Source organism: Felis catus, chromosome C1 (genome assembly GCF_018350175.1).
Source record: "Felis catus isolate Fca126 chromosome C1, F.catus_Fca126_mat1.0, whole genome shotgun sequence".
Taxonomy (NCBI): Eukaryota; Metazoa; Chordata; class Mammalia; order Carnivora; family Felidae; genus Felis; species Felis catus.
Genome location: NC_058375.1, coordinates 55782692 through 55801012, shown reverse-complemented (window position 1 = coordinate 55801012; position 18321 = coordinate 55782692). Strand labels below are relative to the sequence as shown.

At 40.1% G+C, this 18321-nt stretch overlaps 1 long non-coding RNA gene across 4 annotated transcripts in view; it reads right to left on the bottom strand.

Annotated features, from left to right (window-relative positions):
- LOC109502379 overlaps window positions 1–18321 on the bottom strand; it is a 45442-nt gene that overhangs the window by 18645 nt on the left and 8476 nt on the right. For 3 of the 4 annotated variants that reach the window (XR_002160942.2, XR_006584373.1, XR_002160943.2), the window contains exon 2: window positions 9208–9326. This is a non-coding gene — a long non-coding RNA (uncharacterized LOC109502379). Of the gene's footprint in view, window positions 1–9207; window positions 9327–9420; window positions 9720–18321 lie in introns of those variants that run through there. The other variant, XR_006584374.1, reaches the window with a different exon arrangement.

Here is an 18321-nt window from a genome sequence, read left to right as displayed (position 1 = left end):
CACTCCAGAGATGAGCCGTAAGAGGGGATGGGAAGAAGATTTGAAAAGAAGCTTGGCAAGTAGTTCCTGTGATTGCTCTGTTTGCGAATTTTTCCTTTGCTCTTAATCTCACTCCGGCATAAATCACATATGCCCAATACCAAAAAGTTTGAAGACAGTTGTCTGGAGCGGGTGAAGGAGTCAGAGAACCCAATGCGTTAGGTCTATAATTCAGGACTGGAAAGGATCAATGGGTCATCTACTTTAACACCTGAATGTTCAGATGGTAGAAGGTGAGGGGAAGACGACCTGTGTGTGCTCACTAGCCAACTGTGGCAATCAGAAGACCCAAAGCCTAGCTTGCTGATGCGCCCCCAAAGAGCAGTGTGAAAATAACTTCAGACTTGGAGCACTGAAACAAAGAAACGGAACTAAAATCTCTGGGGGATTAGAGAGGTTACCTAAAAGAAACAGTACACACTCTGCGATGCATTCCCTTTTTCTTTTGGATATGTTTTTATAGGGCTCTGATTGAGAAAGTTAATTAGGGGAATTATTATGGTACTCTCTTTCTCTTGTCTTTGACTAAAGTCATGGGAGGAGGTAGGTAGGTGGAAATGCCTAGCAGGTAGAGTGGGTGGAATTGGGAAATTGCTCTGTAAGATTCAAGTTGGTGACAATGGGATTGTTGGTTCCACCACTTTATTATTTACTAGTCACTAGAATTAAATGTAATAATAGCTTACGTTTGTATAGTATATTCTAATTTACAAAGGGCTTTTATGACATTATCTCATTTGATCCCACTGACAACCCTGTAAGGTAGACAAGGCAGGTATAATTATCCCACTTTATGGATGACAGGACTGAGGCCCGGAGAAGTGAAATGACTTGACCCAGCACATTCAGTTATTAAACAGAGTCTGGACTAGAAACTAGGCATTCTTCCCCACAGAGCTTCAACTCTGCAAAGGTCACACAGCTACGTAAGTGGGACTTGAATCCCAGGGAGTCCGCCCTCAGAGCCTGTGCTTTTGACTACCATGTTTTTCTAGTCATTCACCAGACATTTGTTGACTGTGTCTTGTTTTCTCAGTTTCCTGCTCACTGTACCTATAATTCATGTATTCTTACTGAGGCAGGTGCTCATTAGTGAAGGCATGCTTGGTAAAGGCTTCCAGAACCCTCTCCATACCTCAGCAAACACAAGCCTGTGGCCTAATTCCAGAGTCCCCATAAGAACTAATTGCAGGGAAGATGAACCAAGAGAAGACTAACACACAGGCCCCCACCCCACCCCACCCCCCCACAGCCTTTAGGCTTTGGGCTCATGAGAAGCTGATGCACTACATGTCCAGCCTGGATCCAACCAGAAGTGAGGAAGCCAGAAGACCATTTTACCCAGGAGTCTCTCGTGTTGTCTTCTCCCTTGCTATGTTAGCCTTTCTTAGTAAAAATTAGTAGCAGTTGTTGGCTAGTCTTGGAAATTGTGTACCCTCAGGAGAACGTGTCACAGAGTACACAGGGCCTGCTTGGGGCTGGACCCCTGGGACAGGCAGCTCACTCCCGGGACAGGGAGCTCTATAAATAGCACCCATGATAGTGAAAGGGGAGGTGGGTCAGAAGAGCAAGCTGGCTCTCCTCAGGAATCATAAACCAGTGAGTCTAAGCAATAATTCTCAGAAAAACAAACAAACAAACAAACAAAAAAAACCCATTCCTATTACATGGGTCTAACACCGAGGAGTCCCTTTAAGAACTAATTTATATTATAAGCTGTTTAGGACTTTCTTTTCCTCATTCCTTCCCTCCCCTCTCTTTCTCTCAGTTCCTGACTAACATGCCTTTTCCATCTTGTCTGTCAGATGATATTGTATAAGAATCCAGACTGAGTGTTTCTGACTATTTATAGAAGATAGTTGCACTGCTTTAGCTACTACAGGAACTGGAGTTTGGTTCCGGGTTACGTTACATGAGAAAAACTTATAGAAATGTGTTTGTTCTCAAATGTTTCTATCCCACTCCTCTAACATCACATCTAAGAGGCCTCTCTGAGTACCATGTCACTTCCCTACATCCTTTTTTAATGAAAAAAAATTTTTTTAGGATTGCAAAAGCAGTTCGTGCCAGTCAAGAGTGTCAAAAACTATATAAATGTATAACTAAGAACATAAAAGTGCCTCTTGATCTCTAGCCCAGAGATAACAACTGTTAACAGTCGATGTCTCCTTTAGTTTGGAGGCTCTTGCAAGGATTCACAGGAAAGGTAAAGCATGCTAGGAGAAGGTATGAAGAGGCAGGGACAGATACAAAATGGCTCCAAAGCAAAATCAACAGGAGGGTAGGAAAAGACGAAGCTGAGGAAAATTAGCCCCTGTCTTTGAGCCAGGGTGAATAAAGTGAAGGTGTCTCATGGAAAAACAGGGGAAGCAAACTGGGGAAGATGCTTAGTCTGTCAAGCCTTGGTGGTCATCTTGTGACAGTTATTATTCTAGGAGCTGCAGTTATAAATGCTCAAAGGCCTACACTTAGTCTTGCAGATGTGCTGTTGAGTATTCCAAATTCAGACTATCTCAGCATCTCAACAGGAATTAAAGGTTGGGGGGGGCGGGGAGGGAAAATTCAAATGTAGAAAACACTCGTCTATTTGAGGGACCTGAAGTTTTCAATCATCACCTCGAAGCAGCTGTTTGGAACATATTAGCTCCGGAATCCACATTTTCTATAAACTTACCCACAACCTTCTCAAGGTGTAAACACTCTGCAATTAGTGCAAAACGAGCTTCGGCAAAATGTAACTTGAGCCAAATACACATCTTAAAGCTAAGGTGAGACGTAGACTGTTTCTAAGTTAGAAATGTGAACGCTGTTAGCCTACTTTGGGGATACGTTGTCTAATAATTACAGCAGACCAAGACTCAAGCTTTTGACTTCATCACTCGTGCCACTATTAATGTTGCTCATATTCATTGTTGTGTGTATAACCAGGAAAATTCCCATTTTAGGACCTTGACAAACAAGTCCCACCGGTCTTACCCTTCTTAGTTCAGTATCCTGACAGACTGCACACACTATTAAAAACCAGTCTTATGCACCTTGAATGAGGCCTTCGAGGACACATACAGTCAGCCCTCAGCCCTGCTGGCTTCACAGTCGGAGGGTAACTGCTGCTGACTTACAGCTATACATCCTTGGAGGCTCCTAGGGATTTCCTGGGATTGCCCCTCTGGTGAGGTTTTCAATGGGGGTGATGACTGCTGTACTTCTCTTTCTTTTTAATTATCACAAGAGAAAAAAGAACATTGTTGGGGCGCCTGGGTGGCTCAGTCAGTTAGACCTCCGACTTCCGCTCAGGTCAATATCTCACAGTTCGTGGGTTCAAGCCCCACGTTGGACTCTGGGCTAACAGCTCAGAGCCTGGAGCCTGCTTTGGATTCTGTGTCTCCCTCTCTCTCTGCCCCTCCCCCGCTCACGCTCTGTCTCTCTCTCCTTCAAAAAAAAAAAAAAAACATTAAAAAAAGAAAAAGAAAAAGAAAAAAGAACATTGTTGCTATTATCTGGTTATTTTGTCTGATTTTACTTTGCCATTTTAGGTTTTTAACATTGGCTTAACTAAACCAACTTGAAGTTTCTCATCATAGCCCCAAGGGATACAACAAAGATCAAGGAGAAGAAAAGGAAAAGAAGACAAGTTCCAGCATTTCTAAAGGCACCAAGTAAAGTCCAAGAAAGCAACACATAAATACTGAGTCCCTTCTCTCTAGCAGAAGTCAAGTATAGGCAGTGTGATCTTTTGTTAGGGCCTTGTCATCTGAAAGGAAAGGCCTGGAGTAAAGTCAGATATGACTTGGCCAAGCAAGCTAGTTGACCATCTAGAGAGTTTACTAGAATGGTGGCATTAATTAGTTAGAGTCACTAGATTTCCAGGAAGGATTCTCCCCTTTAAAGGCTCATAAATTGGATTACAAGTTCACCATGGTAAGATCAAATGCTGAGACTAGCTTACCAAACTCACAAGAGACATATATAAAAACTAGAATGCCATTTACTCTTTCCCATTGAGAAGTGTAACTACACAGCATATAGGATATGTCAACTAATTCACATTATCAATTGGGGGTGGTGGGGATAAGATTTAAACACATCTACATAATCCTGGAAATATATCATCAAGCCTGTGTATAATTAGGGATTTTATCATACTTTTAGTTCCCTAGGAATAGAACCAGCTTCATAACATGTAAGACCATTGAGTGATTTTAGCATACTCAAACTTTTGGAACATTTTCCCATCTTTTGACTTTAACTAGTTTTCCAGAATAAGTCTGTCTTTATGTGTTTAGTAGAAACACTTGTTTTGAAAGGGGAAGGTTCACAGACTCTCTCTTAGGTCATTTCCTCAATTACTGAGTTTACGCCTTACATTTGGATTCTCACTGATGTTCTTTTCAGAGAGTTGAGTTGAGTCAATTGTGAGAAAAACTGGCAGCTCACCCCTGTACTGACTACAGGATATTCAGTTATTGAAAGGGAAGCTGGACTAGATGACCTTTATGGCCCTTCTATTCACAGAGGCATGAAGGAAAAGGCGAGAAAAGTTGGATAGTTGAGGTAGAATGATAAGGAGAAGGCCAACTCTGATTTAATTAACTAAAGAAATTACTTTTACTGAGGGCAGAGATATGGAATTGGGTATGCTGAGTTTTCTCTACTTTTGTTGTTCATAGGCAAATGCCACTTTTGGCAACTATAAATCCAAGGAAGCTCTCCTGGTAGACAAACTAGGCAGCTGCTCAGGACCGTGTCTGTGCAGCAGCTCCCACTGTGTAAGGCCCCACCTACCATGCATATGCACTTTCTGATTGATCCCATGCAGAAATTGGTTTGGCTTCAATTCCATTCTGCTAAATAGCTTATTCTATCCAGTCATTCATTTGCTCAAGCAACTTTTACTGAGCACTAAGCCAGATTTGGGCATAAAAAATAAGATATTGTTCACTCAAATCTAAAGAAAAAGATATAGGAGGAATTTTTTTTTTTGTTGTTGTTAAGCTTATTTATTTTGAGAGAGACAGAGAGAGTGCCAGCAGGGGAGGGGCTAAGCAAGAGGGAGAATCTCAAGCAGGATCCATGCTGTCAGCACAGAGCCCATGCAGGGCTTGAACTCATGAAACTGTAAGAAACCTGAACTGAAACCTAGAGTCAAGACACCTAACTGACTGAGCCACCCAGGCACCCCTAGAAGGAATGGTTTTAAAACAGAAAGTTTTGTGTTTTCCTAAAGGAACATTCAGAGCATTCAAAGAACTGCTTTAGCTGTGTCCCACAAATTTTGATATATTGCATTTTCATTTAGTTCAGTGCAATTTTTCATTTCTCTTGAGACTTCCTTTTTAACCTAGGGATAATCTGATGGGTTTTGTTTCCCCAGTGCTTGGAGATTTTTCTGTAGTCTTTCTGTTATTCTAAGCTGATTTCATTGTGGCTGGAGAACACACTCTGTATGATTTCAATTCTTTTAATTTTGTGGAGGTTTGTTTTATGGCAAGCATCATAGGAGATAGTGTATTTTGGTAGGTGATCCACTGGCACTTAAGAAGCGTCTGTATTCTGCTGTCATGGTGTGGAATATTCTATACATGTTGATTAAATCCTATTTGCTGATGTTACTGTGTTACTGAGTTCTTTGTCTAGGTATCCTATCAATTACTGAGAGAAGTATATTGAATCCTCCAACCTTAATTGTGAGTTTATTTCTCCTTTCAGTTTTTCAGGTTTGCTTCACATATTTTGTAGCTCTGTTGTTTGGTGCATACGTATTTAAAATTACTATGTCTTAAAAAATAAAACAAAATAAAATAAAATAGTTATGTCTTTTGGGTATAGTGTTCCTTTTATCATTATATATTGTCCCTCTCTGTCTTTGCTAGTTTTCTTCTTACTGGAGTCTACTTTTTCTGATATTAATATGGCCAATCATGCTTTCCTTTGATTAATGTTTATATGACATATCTTTTCTACCCTTTTACTTTCAGCCTGCCTATATCATATCTGAAGTGAGTTCCTTACAGACAACATATTTGAATTACCTTTTTAAAAAAATTTTTTTTAACGTATATTTATTTTTGAGAGACAGGGAGAGATAGAGCATGAGTGGCGGAGGGGCAGAGAGAGAGGGAGACAGAATCCAAAGCAGGCTCCAGGCCCTGAGCTGTCAGCACAGAGCCCGATGTGGGGCTGGACCTCATGAACTGTGAGATAATGACCTGAGTGAAAGTTGGACGCCCAACCAACTGAGCCACCCAGGCATCCCTGGATTACATTTTTTAATCCACTCTGCCAATTTCTGTCATTTAAGTAATGTACTTAGACCATTTACGTTTAATTATTGATATGAAGGCTTAAGTTTGCCATTTTATTTTTATATCCTTTTTATTCTGTCTCATTTCTGTTTTCTTTTTAATGCCTTCCTATGAGTTACCTGAATGTTTTGAAGAATTTCACTTTTATTTATCTGTAGTGTTTTTGAGTATACTTCTTTGTATATCTTTTTTTTTTATTTTTAAATTTTTTTCAATGTTTTTATTTATTTTTGGGACAGAGAGAGACAGAGCATGAATGGGTGAGGGGCAGAGAGAGAGGGAGACACAGAATCGGAAACAGGCTCCAGGCTCCGAGCCATCAGCCCAGAGCCCGACGCGGGGCTTGAACTCACGGACCGCGAGATCGTGACCTGGCTGAAGTCGGACGCTTAACCGACTGCGCCACCCAGGCGCCCCTGTATATCTTTTTTGATGGTTGTATAAGAGATTACATATACATAATTTATCTGCTTATGTCATCACTTTACCAGTATGAATGATTCAGATGATTAAATTATAAGTGAAATTCTTTCCCAAGTCAATAGCATATATCTACAAGATCTTGCCTCTGGCACCTGAGACGGTCTTGATGTCACTGAAACCAAGATTTCATTCCTTCCCCATATCTCCAGAGGTGCTTCCCTGTGAACTAGACTATCTCTGACACATGAAAAAGAAGTGCACTGAAATGTTTAGAAAACTACCAATTGGTCTTGCTGATGAGCAAAGGGATGGACTAGATAATTAAAATCCAGACAGAACTTTCAAAATTCCAAATTTTAGCTGCATATACCAACCTGCTAAACTTTTAAGAGGAATTTTTAAAAACAGCAAAATTGTACTGTTCAAATTTTACCTGCTGATTTTATTCTTTTGCTAATATTTCATGTAAAGGGAGAAATGGGTCATAAATGACTCACACTGGATCATCAGACTGCAGGTAATTTGAGTGAGGCATTATGAATTGGCAGTCTGGCCTTATAGAAGATATCAAGACTTAGATGTCAGAGAGATGTGGGTTTGATCCCAGCTTTGTCATATATAAGCTATACGACACTAGATAAATTATTTAACTTTTGGGATACTTTGTTTTCTAATTTGTAAATACGGTCAATTATTTTTCCTGAAAAATTTTGTTGTGAGGATTACATAACACATAACATATGTAAAAGGCCTACCCCAGAGAAGATGATCAACAAAAAATGAGAACCCTTGTTATGTTCCTGTTGACTTTCACAGAGGAAAGCCAAATGTTAGTATTTACGTATATGGGTGTTTCTAAACTAGGGCTCTCTCCATCAACCAAACTTTGAGAGGTATGCTAGATAGTTAATATTTTGGTAGCACTAAAGAAGCCCCTTCTTAAAGAGTTTAAAAAAAAAAAACAACATTTACTGATCACTAACTATGTGATGAGCAAAGGGTGGGCACTTTGACATCCTGACATCATGGCTTCCTTCCATTGCACCCACCTTATAGTCTCTGACATCTAGAAAGATGAAGAGTCAAACAAAAAGGGACCTAACCTGAAAATTAAGTATGGGAACTAGATCAGAGTTGTCTAGGTAATTATTTGACCTTGAAGAGGTGACTTAGCTTCTTTATAGTTCAGTTTCCTCATCTATTAAATGGGACTAGACCTGTCTTTGGGGAAGCTATGAGGGTGAATTAGGTCACGTACATAAAACACTTGAGGTCTTTGAAAGAAGAGCTTTTACAAACCTATAAATGGCATAATTAATGTCATCATTGCCATTATTGTTGTTGATGAGGTGAAATATGTGTGCACACCTACAAACTTCAGAGTTGGGAATATTTGTTACAGAGAATATGAATCTGAAGACTACCCTATAGAGTTTCTCTTACCCCACACTCTCTTTTCTGCTAGCTTAAAATATCCCACTCCTACAGAAATACTTTTGTTCACACAATTGGCATTTTATTGCCAGCAATAAAATGTGTGTGTATGAAGTCCTCTGAGCCATCACCCCTGTCTTTCATAATGGTTAAGGGTCCCTCAGGAATGTGTTAGGGTGAACTAGAAAGGTTTTCAGCTACCTGCAGCCTTCACTGTAATGAAATACCTTCTTTAATAACATAAGCAACTAATATTGATATAGTGCCCAGTGTATTCCAGATAATATGCTAAGTTTATCAGCATTATCTCATTAAATCTCACAATGGCCTAGAACACACTTCATTTTCTCACTTTCTTTAGATTTTATTCAAAGGGTACTTTCTTACAGAGGCTTTTCAGACCACCCTATATAAAAGGGTAATCTGCTCCCTTACCCCCAGTCCTTTTATCTGGCTTTTTTTTTTTTCTTCATAGCCACCATCTGACTAGTCACCATCTGACGTATTTACATTCTTGGTATATCCTCTGTGTCTCCCCTTAGAATGCAAAGTCTGTAAGAATGGGATCGTTTTGTTAACTGTCTATCCTCAATATCTAATACAGTACCTAGCACATGATGAGTGCTCAGAAAAAAAATACTTATAAGCAAATTAATGACCCTTTGAGTTACGTAAGCTTATACCATTTTGCTGCTGATGAAATGGAGACTGAGGTTTCCCCACGCCACACCAAAAAATGGCAAAGCTGAGACTGTAAAGAAGTCTATCTGATTCTAACCTGGTCACTAACCATTGACCTCATTCTCCCCACTGCTTTCAGGAAACACCACACAGATGATACTTTATTGCTACGGCATGTTTCTGTCAGAAGAGTCATGAAGAGAATAGCAATGAGACAGAGGCAAAGGACACGACTAAAGTATCAGATAAACTGGGGAAAATAATTAGATTCTAGTAAATTGTCCCTTTCTCCCCTTCCAACACGGTTCATATCTAAAAAAACATGTACCGGTCAACTTTCTCTTCAGCTCTTGCTAAGCAGACCTGAAATTCCAGGAGCCCATATCAACTTCCATCCTTTGTCTATCTTCTCTAACGTCTCCGTCAGTTTGCTGGGGCCACAAGTTCCTATAAGGAGAAAAAGGGAAATTGTATTTATTAAGCATTTAGTACACATCACCACTACATTAGGCATGCTACATTCTTTACCTCTACCACATACCAATTTACAGGCAGTAGGTATTTTTAGTCCACACTTTAAACAGGAAATACACTGAGGATCAAGGAGGCTAAATATCTACTCCAAGGTGTCTTAGTCTGACTTCAAAGCTCATGCTCTTTTTCCATGTAGACTAGCAAAGACAGAGACTGGAGTAAACCCACAGGGATTTTCTTAGCAGAATCTCCTCTGGTCTACTAGGAGATAGATGACGAATTCTAGTTCTTGAGTATGATGAATATTCACAATTGCAGGATTACAACACCAGAGTAAAATGACAAGATGGGTATCTCTGCACTTGGTTGAGGTATGTCCTCACTGTCCTATATGCTCTTCCATGTGGGAAGGATGCTCTTCCACGTGGGAAGGACCAAGGTCCAGGAGTAGGCATTCTCTACACTTCAGACTTTCCTCTCTCCAGGTAGCATGCTATCCCTAGGGGGGAAAATCCCATTTAAAACAAATTATCCTAGAAGTGTGGTAGAGTCAGGCTGTGAGAAAATGGAGCTGATTCTAGAAGATAAAAGGGAAGGAGTATTGAGGGAAAGGCAGAACTAAGGAAAGGAAGGTGGTTAGGCTCCAGGGCAAGGACAGGAATTGGACTTGACACCTTCCTGCATCTTTCCCCATCACATCTCCTAATCCCCTTTTCTTCCATTCCCTGACCACCAAGCTATACGCTTTCTGTACAACCTCCTCCACCCACCACCCACCCTCCCTTTCCCCACCCAGCATTCTAAAAGGACCCGCTCAGACAAAAACAGACTCTGCAGGGGAAGGGGGGAGTACAAAGGTCTAACAAACATAAGAAAACTGCCAACTTGTCAGGAAACCTGAGAAATGGAAATTTACAACAAAGCTAACAAACCTTGGAGACTTTTTAAACAGGGGAGGGGTAGGATCAAAACATTTTGTAAACATGTACCTTTGTCTGAATTGAGATTTTAATGCAGTGTATAATTCTTTAGATACATCTCAAAAAGCAAATGCTTCAATTTCAGATTTAAATATATATACCAAGAAATTACTGATGTTTTGATATTTTAAAATAACGTGTTATCTGTATAAATGAAAAACTAGTTTTGTAATTGCCAGTTACCTTCCTTCTTCCTTTTTTGAAGGATTTCTTTTACCCTGGGACTTTGTAAGGGGAAAAAAAAAGATCAGTGATGAAAAAGGAAAGACAAGGCACATTCTACATGAACAATGTACAGTTTGGTAAATATTATTGAAACATACTTAGATATGCATAAATTCCATTTGCGATGAAGATATACCTTTAGGGTGGTACTGACTGCATAACTCAGAAATCTTTTGAAACTGCAAAGCTCAGAAAGCTTTTGAAAAGCTCTAAAAGCTGAAAGTTGGTGTTTTGTTTTGTTTTGTTTTGTTTTGTTTTGTTTTGTTTGTTTTGTAACTCATTCCTGGCAGGACCTAACCTGACCTGAATTCATTTAGTGGCAAACCTGAACTGAGCTCACATGTTATATAGCTATTTATAGCCTTTATTTCCCACTTACTATGAATATTCATACATTTTACTGCAGAACTAATGTTTGATTACGATTATAGTTCTGCTGTATAACCCACTAGACTAACAATATACTTTCTATGCACATACTATCTTTCTTAAAACTGAAAAATTCTGAATTCTGAAAACTTCTGGCTCCAAATGTTTTGGATAGGGACGCTTCCCGACTCAGATATTAATAGCTGCATTGAAATGTTAAAGAAGGAAAATATATTAGAGATCATGAAGTTCAACGTCTTTCTCTTTTTAAAGAGTAAAAACTAGTATTCACAGACAAAGCACCTTCAACAATACAAATGGTTACTCATAACGCTAAGGCCAACATTGCAAGACAAATCTCTGATTCTACAGAAATTCAGCCAGGGAGTGGTGTCCATGCTATCCTGCCTGAATCATCTACTTTCACACTCATGATACTCATGATTCTGAACCTGGTTTTCCTCTACCTTCTTGCAGAGACTGAAAGAAGCACAGGCCATGTATGGATTTTGAGAATCCTAGTATGTTTTTTAAAAAATGCTAAAATAAGGTTGTAAAAATTGTGATCACATTTACTTACATTATGTGGTTTTTAGTAATGCTTTTGTTAACATGATAAAAGCAATCTATTTTTGTCATGCACAAAATAATGATGAGATTGTCTTACTAAATTTATTGATATTATTAAAAGTATCAATTGACAACACATCATAGGGGGTGTGGTTTAGTAAGTTTAAAGTTGCATCATGAACATGACCTTCTTTCTATTCTGTAAGTGTATCTCCAGGACAACCAAATATATAACTGTATTTGGAGATAACATAAAAAGTCTGCATTGGAGAGCTTTGGACGTGAGGCCAGTCCTTTTGTCAGGCCTCCTAGACTATCCCTGGATTGTTTGCTTTTCTCTTTTAATGCTGATCTGCACAGAGCCTTCACTCAGTCTCCAATACTGCTCCAAGTTGGGTCTTTCAAGCATGGTGTTTCCCTGAATTATGTATTTCTGTTGCTGATTTTATATTATTCTTATGTTTTGTTTCTGTACCTAATAGTTATAGAACAGACACACAAAGACCAGGTGCCCTTCCCCCCACGTCAAAATCCCTGCAAAGGCTCTAGACTGTCAGTGACTCTTCTCAGACCTATGGTGAAGGACAGGCTGTTAGGGATCTCTGTATCTAAAGTCTGTTGAAATAAAAGGGCAGTCTTCTGAGCCAAGTACTGCCCAGAAGACTTTCCTCTTGCTCAAAAATCTTTTCCTCTTTGGTTGTTTCCCGCCTCACACTGTAATTGTCTCCTTGGCAGAGGAACCACCTGCCCCGGTTCTCTGGGGGCGGAACATAGCCAACTGACCCGAGTTTTCTGTTTAACTGCTTCATGCCTATCCCACATGGGTTATGACTCAGGCGAGGAGAGGGAGAATAGGAGAGGTTATGTAATTTGCCCAAGGTCTTACCACAAGCAAATGGCAGAGCAATGACATCAAAATCCATGCTTTAATTCCCCTACACTACATACGCCAGGTGGTCTATTTGTTTTGACTTTTATAAAGCATTTGTAATTGATTCACAAAGTATTCCTTTAACATGTTATTCCAGAATCTAGCCCAGAATGAGGGAACTAAGCTATAGTTTGCAGAATCCAGCTTTTTAACTTTTTTAGAAAATAAAGTTAGTTATGCATCCCCAGGAAAACTTCTCATTCTCCTTGATACCTTAGAGATAACCAAAGTGTTTTGGCTTCCTCGCTTTTAATTTTCTTCCATTTTTCCAATAAATCTAATAGCAGAGTATAATTTCATTCATATTTTGTGTGACTTTTATTTTTAATGGTAATGCCTCTTCTTTTAAGCTATTTGCCTGCCTTCTCCCAGGATCTGCCCAATGAGAAAAGTCTCTCTGACCCCAGAGAAGCCTTACTCCTGGATCTGAGATTTTTTTGTGTTTTAGTATGTAAAATCATCCTCCTATATGTATTTGAGCAGAGGGTGCTTTGGTAGCCTTGCTGCCTTTAGCATTTTTTCTGGTAGGGCTACCTACAGGTGTTTTGTGGGAATGTTCTAATTTTCTTTTGCAGCATAACAAACCACCCAAGACATAGTGAATTAGAATAACAATGTCCCATTGTGTTTCAAAGCTATACGGGTTGACTAAGCTCAATTGGGAAGTTCTCACTTGGGGCCTCTAAACTGGATGCAATCAGTGTCTATTACATGGCCAGGGCAGGCTTCATACAGCATGTGACCTGTGCAGTCACACAGGGCCCCATGTTTAAAAGGGCCTCACACTTGGTTCAATGCTGTTGCTGTCTTGAATCTCTTAACATTTTTTGAACAGGAAGCTCAGGATTGTCATTTTGCACAAATTATGGAGCTGGTTCTGGCTGAGGCTGCAGTAATCTGTAGAGTTGACTAGGCGGGATATTCAAGACGCCTGACTCACAAGGCTGACAGCTGATGCTGGCTGTTAACTGGGAGCTCTGCTGGGGCTGTCACCTGGAGTCCCCACACAGGACTTACCTATAGGGCCTGGGCTTCTCAGAGAGAGTATTTCAAGGGTGAGTGGTTCAAGAGACCCAAGCCAAAGCTGAGATGCTTCTAATGACACAACCTTGGAAGACCCAATATATCTTGTCACTTGCAACACATTTGATCGGTCAAGCAAATCATTAAGACCAGCCCAGACTCAAGGGTAAGTGTGTTGAACTCCACCTCATATTGGGGTGTTGCAAGATAACATTGCAGAAGAGCACATGGGATGAGACATTGTTGTGTTCATGTTAAAAAAAATACATTCTGCCACAGGGCTATTCTATTTGAGGCACACCATTTCTACACTTGGGTGCTCTGTCTCTCAGCCTTTCCTGCAAGCTCTGTCCTGTTGGTAGGCATTCATTACCAAATGTAGATAGACAAACAGCTTCAGGGTATTGGTCCTGTCTTTTGGTATCTTTCTAAAATGATTAAAATGGGTCTTGCTCAGAATTTCTTCTAATCAAGCATGTGTCTATAAGAAGCATACCATTAAGGAAGATTCTGATCTTGAGGTGGGTAAGGGACTGCCGAGAGGAACTACTTTTTGATTTTTTGTCACACTTCAGTTGAGTAAAAATATTGAGCTTTTCTAGAATACATTGCTAAGTCTTGAAGCTTTCAGCTCCAAGACTTTATAGCAGAGATGAAAGAGAAGGTTTGGTATTTGATAATTCTGGGATAAATCCCAATTCTTCCACTGACTAGGCAGGTAAACCTCTGAGAGCTTCTGTGTCTTTATTTATGAATTCTAGTGATTCTCCCATAGAGGCTATTGTGATGATTAGGTAAAATAATGTATTAGGTGTTCAAATAGGTACTGTTATTAAGAAGTCTATCACTTGTCTTTGATTCAAGTTACTCCCTTTTAGGTTTCCTTTGCCCTAGAAACTCAAGGTTGAGTTATTAGAACCCCTCAAACCCTCTGGAATTACTTACTGGTGCAGACATGATGAAAACAACCTAAGAGTGGCATGGTCCTAGAAGCTATAGTATGAGGTATTCGTTTCCACCTGTCAATGTTGAGGGCTAGCAAAACTAGTAGTCGTGGTAATTAACATTTGCTGAGCAGGGTACTTAAAAGTGTTAGGAATTTTAATTTAATCCTCACTACAACCCTCTGAGGTGGATCTTGTATTATTCTTAATATTAAAAATTAAGACATACTAGTTGGGTGAGAATAAGCCATTTGTGCAAAATCACCAAGGTGACAAGTGGTGGGCCAGAATCCAAACCAAGGTCTTTCTGGCACCAGGGCCTGTGCTTCCCCAATGTGTTATACGGCTTCCCAGACAGATTAAAATATTCATATATCTAAACCCTTTGCATGTAACCTGAGATCCCAGGCTCTTGTTTAGTGATTTGAGAGCTTAAGCTTAATATTTTACTATCAGGTCCAGTTGTAGGACCTTATTAGGAGAAAGTTCCCAAGGCCGTCCAATTTTTAGGCTGTGGTATAAATTCCCCTGGAGGATAATCTTGTGGTGGGCCAATCCCTCGTGCTTGTGGCTGGGTCGCTTTCATCAAGGCCTCTGACATTTGGCATTTTTCCTGGCAGGCAGCCAAGGGGACTGAGTATTCCTCTGTTTTCTTCTACTTTCATTTTTAACCATTTCCTCTCAAAATAAACAAAAAAGAACTCAGGGAGCTCACTAGTAGAAATGTATCTGAAAAAGCAGTTTGTGAGGGAAATTTGTAGCTGCAGAGGAAAGGAAGTAAAAAGGTGATTGAGGAAAAGGAGGAAACAAAAGGATTAACAGAATTCAGTATCCCCTTGAGCTAGAAAATTTGTCTAATTTTAATTTTTTTCATTAAAAAAATTTTTTTAACGTTGATTTTTTGAGAGACAGAGCACTAGCTGGGAAGAGGCGGGGGGGGGGGGGGGGGGGGGGGGGGGGGGGGGGGGGGGAGAGAGAGAGAGAGAGAGAGAGACACACACACACACACACACACACACACACACACACACACGGGTGGGGGGGGCGGGGGGAGTCACAGATTCCAAAGCAGGCTCCAGGTTCCAAGCTATCAGCATAGAGCCGAACATGGGGATCAAACTCATGAACTGCAAGATCATGACCTGAGCTGAAGTCAGACGCTTAACCAATTGAGCCACTCAAGAGCCCCCAAGCTCTGTCTAATTTTAAAAGCCACTTAAATTCCTCAAAAGAGAGGTATCTCTAAGTATAAAAAAAATGATCAGGCATTTCTTGATGAGCTATGGAGAATCCCTAAGGTGATTATTTACTTGTGTTTTGTCCCCAACCTTTCCCTTTAAGCAAAAGTTTACAGTGGCCTTCTCTTTCCTAACATTTAATTCCCAAACTTGATGTAAAGTAGCAAAGAATTGGCTTAAGTCTGGATCCTTTCTCTCCCTCTTTCACTCATTTAGAAAAGGTGCTGGCAGCTATTCACAAACCACTGACGTGACCACTTGGCGTTACTGACCCTCCGTAAGCGGAAACACTTTTTCCTGCTCCTTTTTCTTTCTTCAAGTACTTAATTGCATGCTCTGCTCTAAGTGATTTACATATCTTAACTCACTGAGTCCCCACAATCCTAAAAGATCCTAACCATGATATCTCTGTTTAATAGATAAACCGAGGATAAAGAGCTTAAGAACTGAGCCACACACACGAGGCTATGAAGTGGGGTGATGGTTTGATAGGAGGGCCTTTAACCTCACAGCAGTCCACCATGGGAGTCAACTTTACAAAGCCTTAGGCACAAGGCTCTGCCAACATCTGGCATGATGGCTCTAACTCACTGTTGATTATACTACCTCTAACGTACCTGAAGTTCTCACAGTTATTTCAACCATTCGCAAAGAAATCTATGAGAAATTAAGAACCTCTTTGTATAGGTTCCTTTATCCCTCCTTAAATAGGCTCAGGACTCTTGGGCTTTTGTTTCTGTAGAAACTGGAAAGGATTCTATTTATTCATCCCTCACTGGACAGACACATATAGGCAACATGGCATAGCGTCAGAGTGCAGATATTGGAACTAGACTACAGTTGATCCTTGAACTCAGGGGTCAGAGGGACCAACCCCCACGTAGTCAAAAATCTGCATATAATTTTTGACTCCCCCCAAACTTAACTATTGGTAGCCTGCTGTTGGCAGGAAGTCTTACCAATAATATAAACAGTCCATTAACACATATTTTGCATACGTCTTTTATACTTCATTCTTACAATAATGTAAGCTAGAGAAAAGAAAAATGTTATTAAAATAATAAAGAAGAGAAAATACATTTATAATACTATACGGCACTTAATGAAGGGGCAGCTGGGTGGCTCAGTCAGTTGAGTGTCAGACTTCGGCTCAGGTCATGATCTCACAGTTTGTGGGTTCGAGCCCCACGTCAGACTCTGTGCTGACAGCTCAGAAGCCTGGAGCCTGCTTCAGATTCTGTGTCTCCCTCTCTCCCTTTCCCCTGCTCTCTCTCTCTGTCTGTCTTTCAAAAATAAAATAAATGTTAAAAAAATTTTTTAAAAAGAAATCTTATACTGCATTTAATGAAAAAAAAAAAAGCCCACAAGCAAGTAGACCTGCACAGTTCAAATCTGTGTTGTTCAAGGATCAACTGTACTCTGTTTGAATGGTGGTTTTGCCATTTACTTGCTCAGGGTCACACTGCTTGTTATTGAACCTTTCTGTGTCTCAGGTTCCTTATGTAAAATGGGTTAATGATAACATTGACTTCACACAGTTATTATGAGTTTTAAATGAGTTAATCCACATTAAATATTATTTAGATTATGCCAGGCACATAGTAAATGCTCAATAAGCATGAAGTATCATTGAACAGATATTTAGGAACTAGAAGTATGCTAGGCACTAGAAATAAAAGTTTATAATCTAGTGGGGGGAAAAAGGGGCACATTCCTTCAATAGAGAGATTTATGTGCTAAGCACAGCACTGGGGGCATAACAGCTAAACAAAACAACCCCACTGCAAATATTTACAAACTACTGGAAGAGGTAAATTGGACAATGATAATGCAGCATGGTGAGTAGTGTAAATGGGGGTAGAAATGGGTAATATTAGAGCACATGGTAGGACAAGGGAACATGATGTTCAAGGGTCAGGAGGGTTCTCACAGGAAGTGAACTTAAGGGGAGACCTGGTAGATAAGAGGGAATTTGCCACAAGAATTCTTGGAACAGGATGTGAAAGGATATGGAGTATGTGCATGTGCATGGGGTAGAGTGAGTTAGTCTTATAGGGTTTTAGGGTTAGGGTGCACGGGATGGGAGGCTGGAAAGAAGGTAGTACCAGATTATTAAGGGCCTTCAGTGCTTTGCTGAGGGTTTTGGACTTTATCTTGTATGTAATAGGGGAAGGACTGTCAAGTCTAGGAATGATATGATCTGTAATCCAGACCAGGATGAAATATGAAGTCAGGGTCATCCATTACAGTGATACTCGTAGATAGTCTGCACTGGAGTGCTGGCCATGGAGATGGAGAAGAGGAGATGTTTGCGGGATATAGGAAGAACTGCTGGAATGTAATGACTGATAAGAGGAGAATGGAAGAATGAGGACAATTCTACATTGCCCTCAAAAATGGTATCCTTCTAGGTATTATGGGTACTTAGTTGGAAAAATTTGAGAAGTACTGGTAGCATAATGGAAAGAACATGAGTTTTTGGAGCTGAGTGGAATTGAATTCAAATCCAGTTTTATCATTTGTTGGTCTCATATTTAGTATAGATAATAATCCTACCTCAAAGTTGATTATATGATAATAAAGTACATTTAAAGCACCTAGTACAGTGCTCTGTAGAGTTTTTACAAAGTTGGCACTAGAGGAAGGAAGAAACTCCCAGTGGTGGTGGTAGGCAGTAAGGGCGCATAG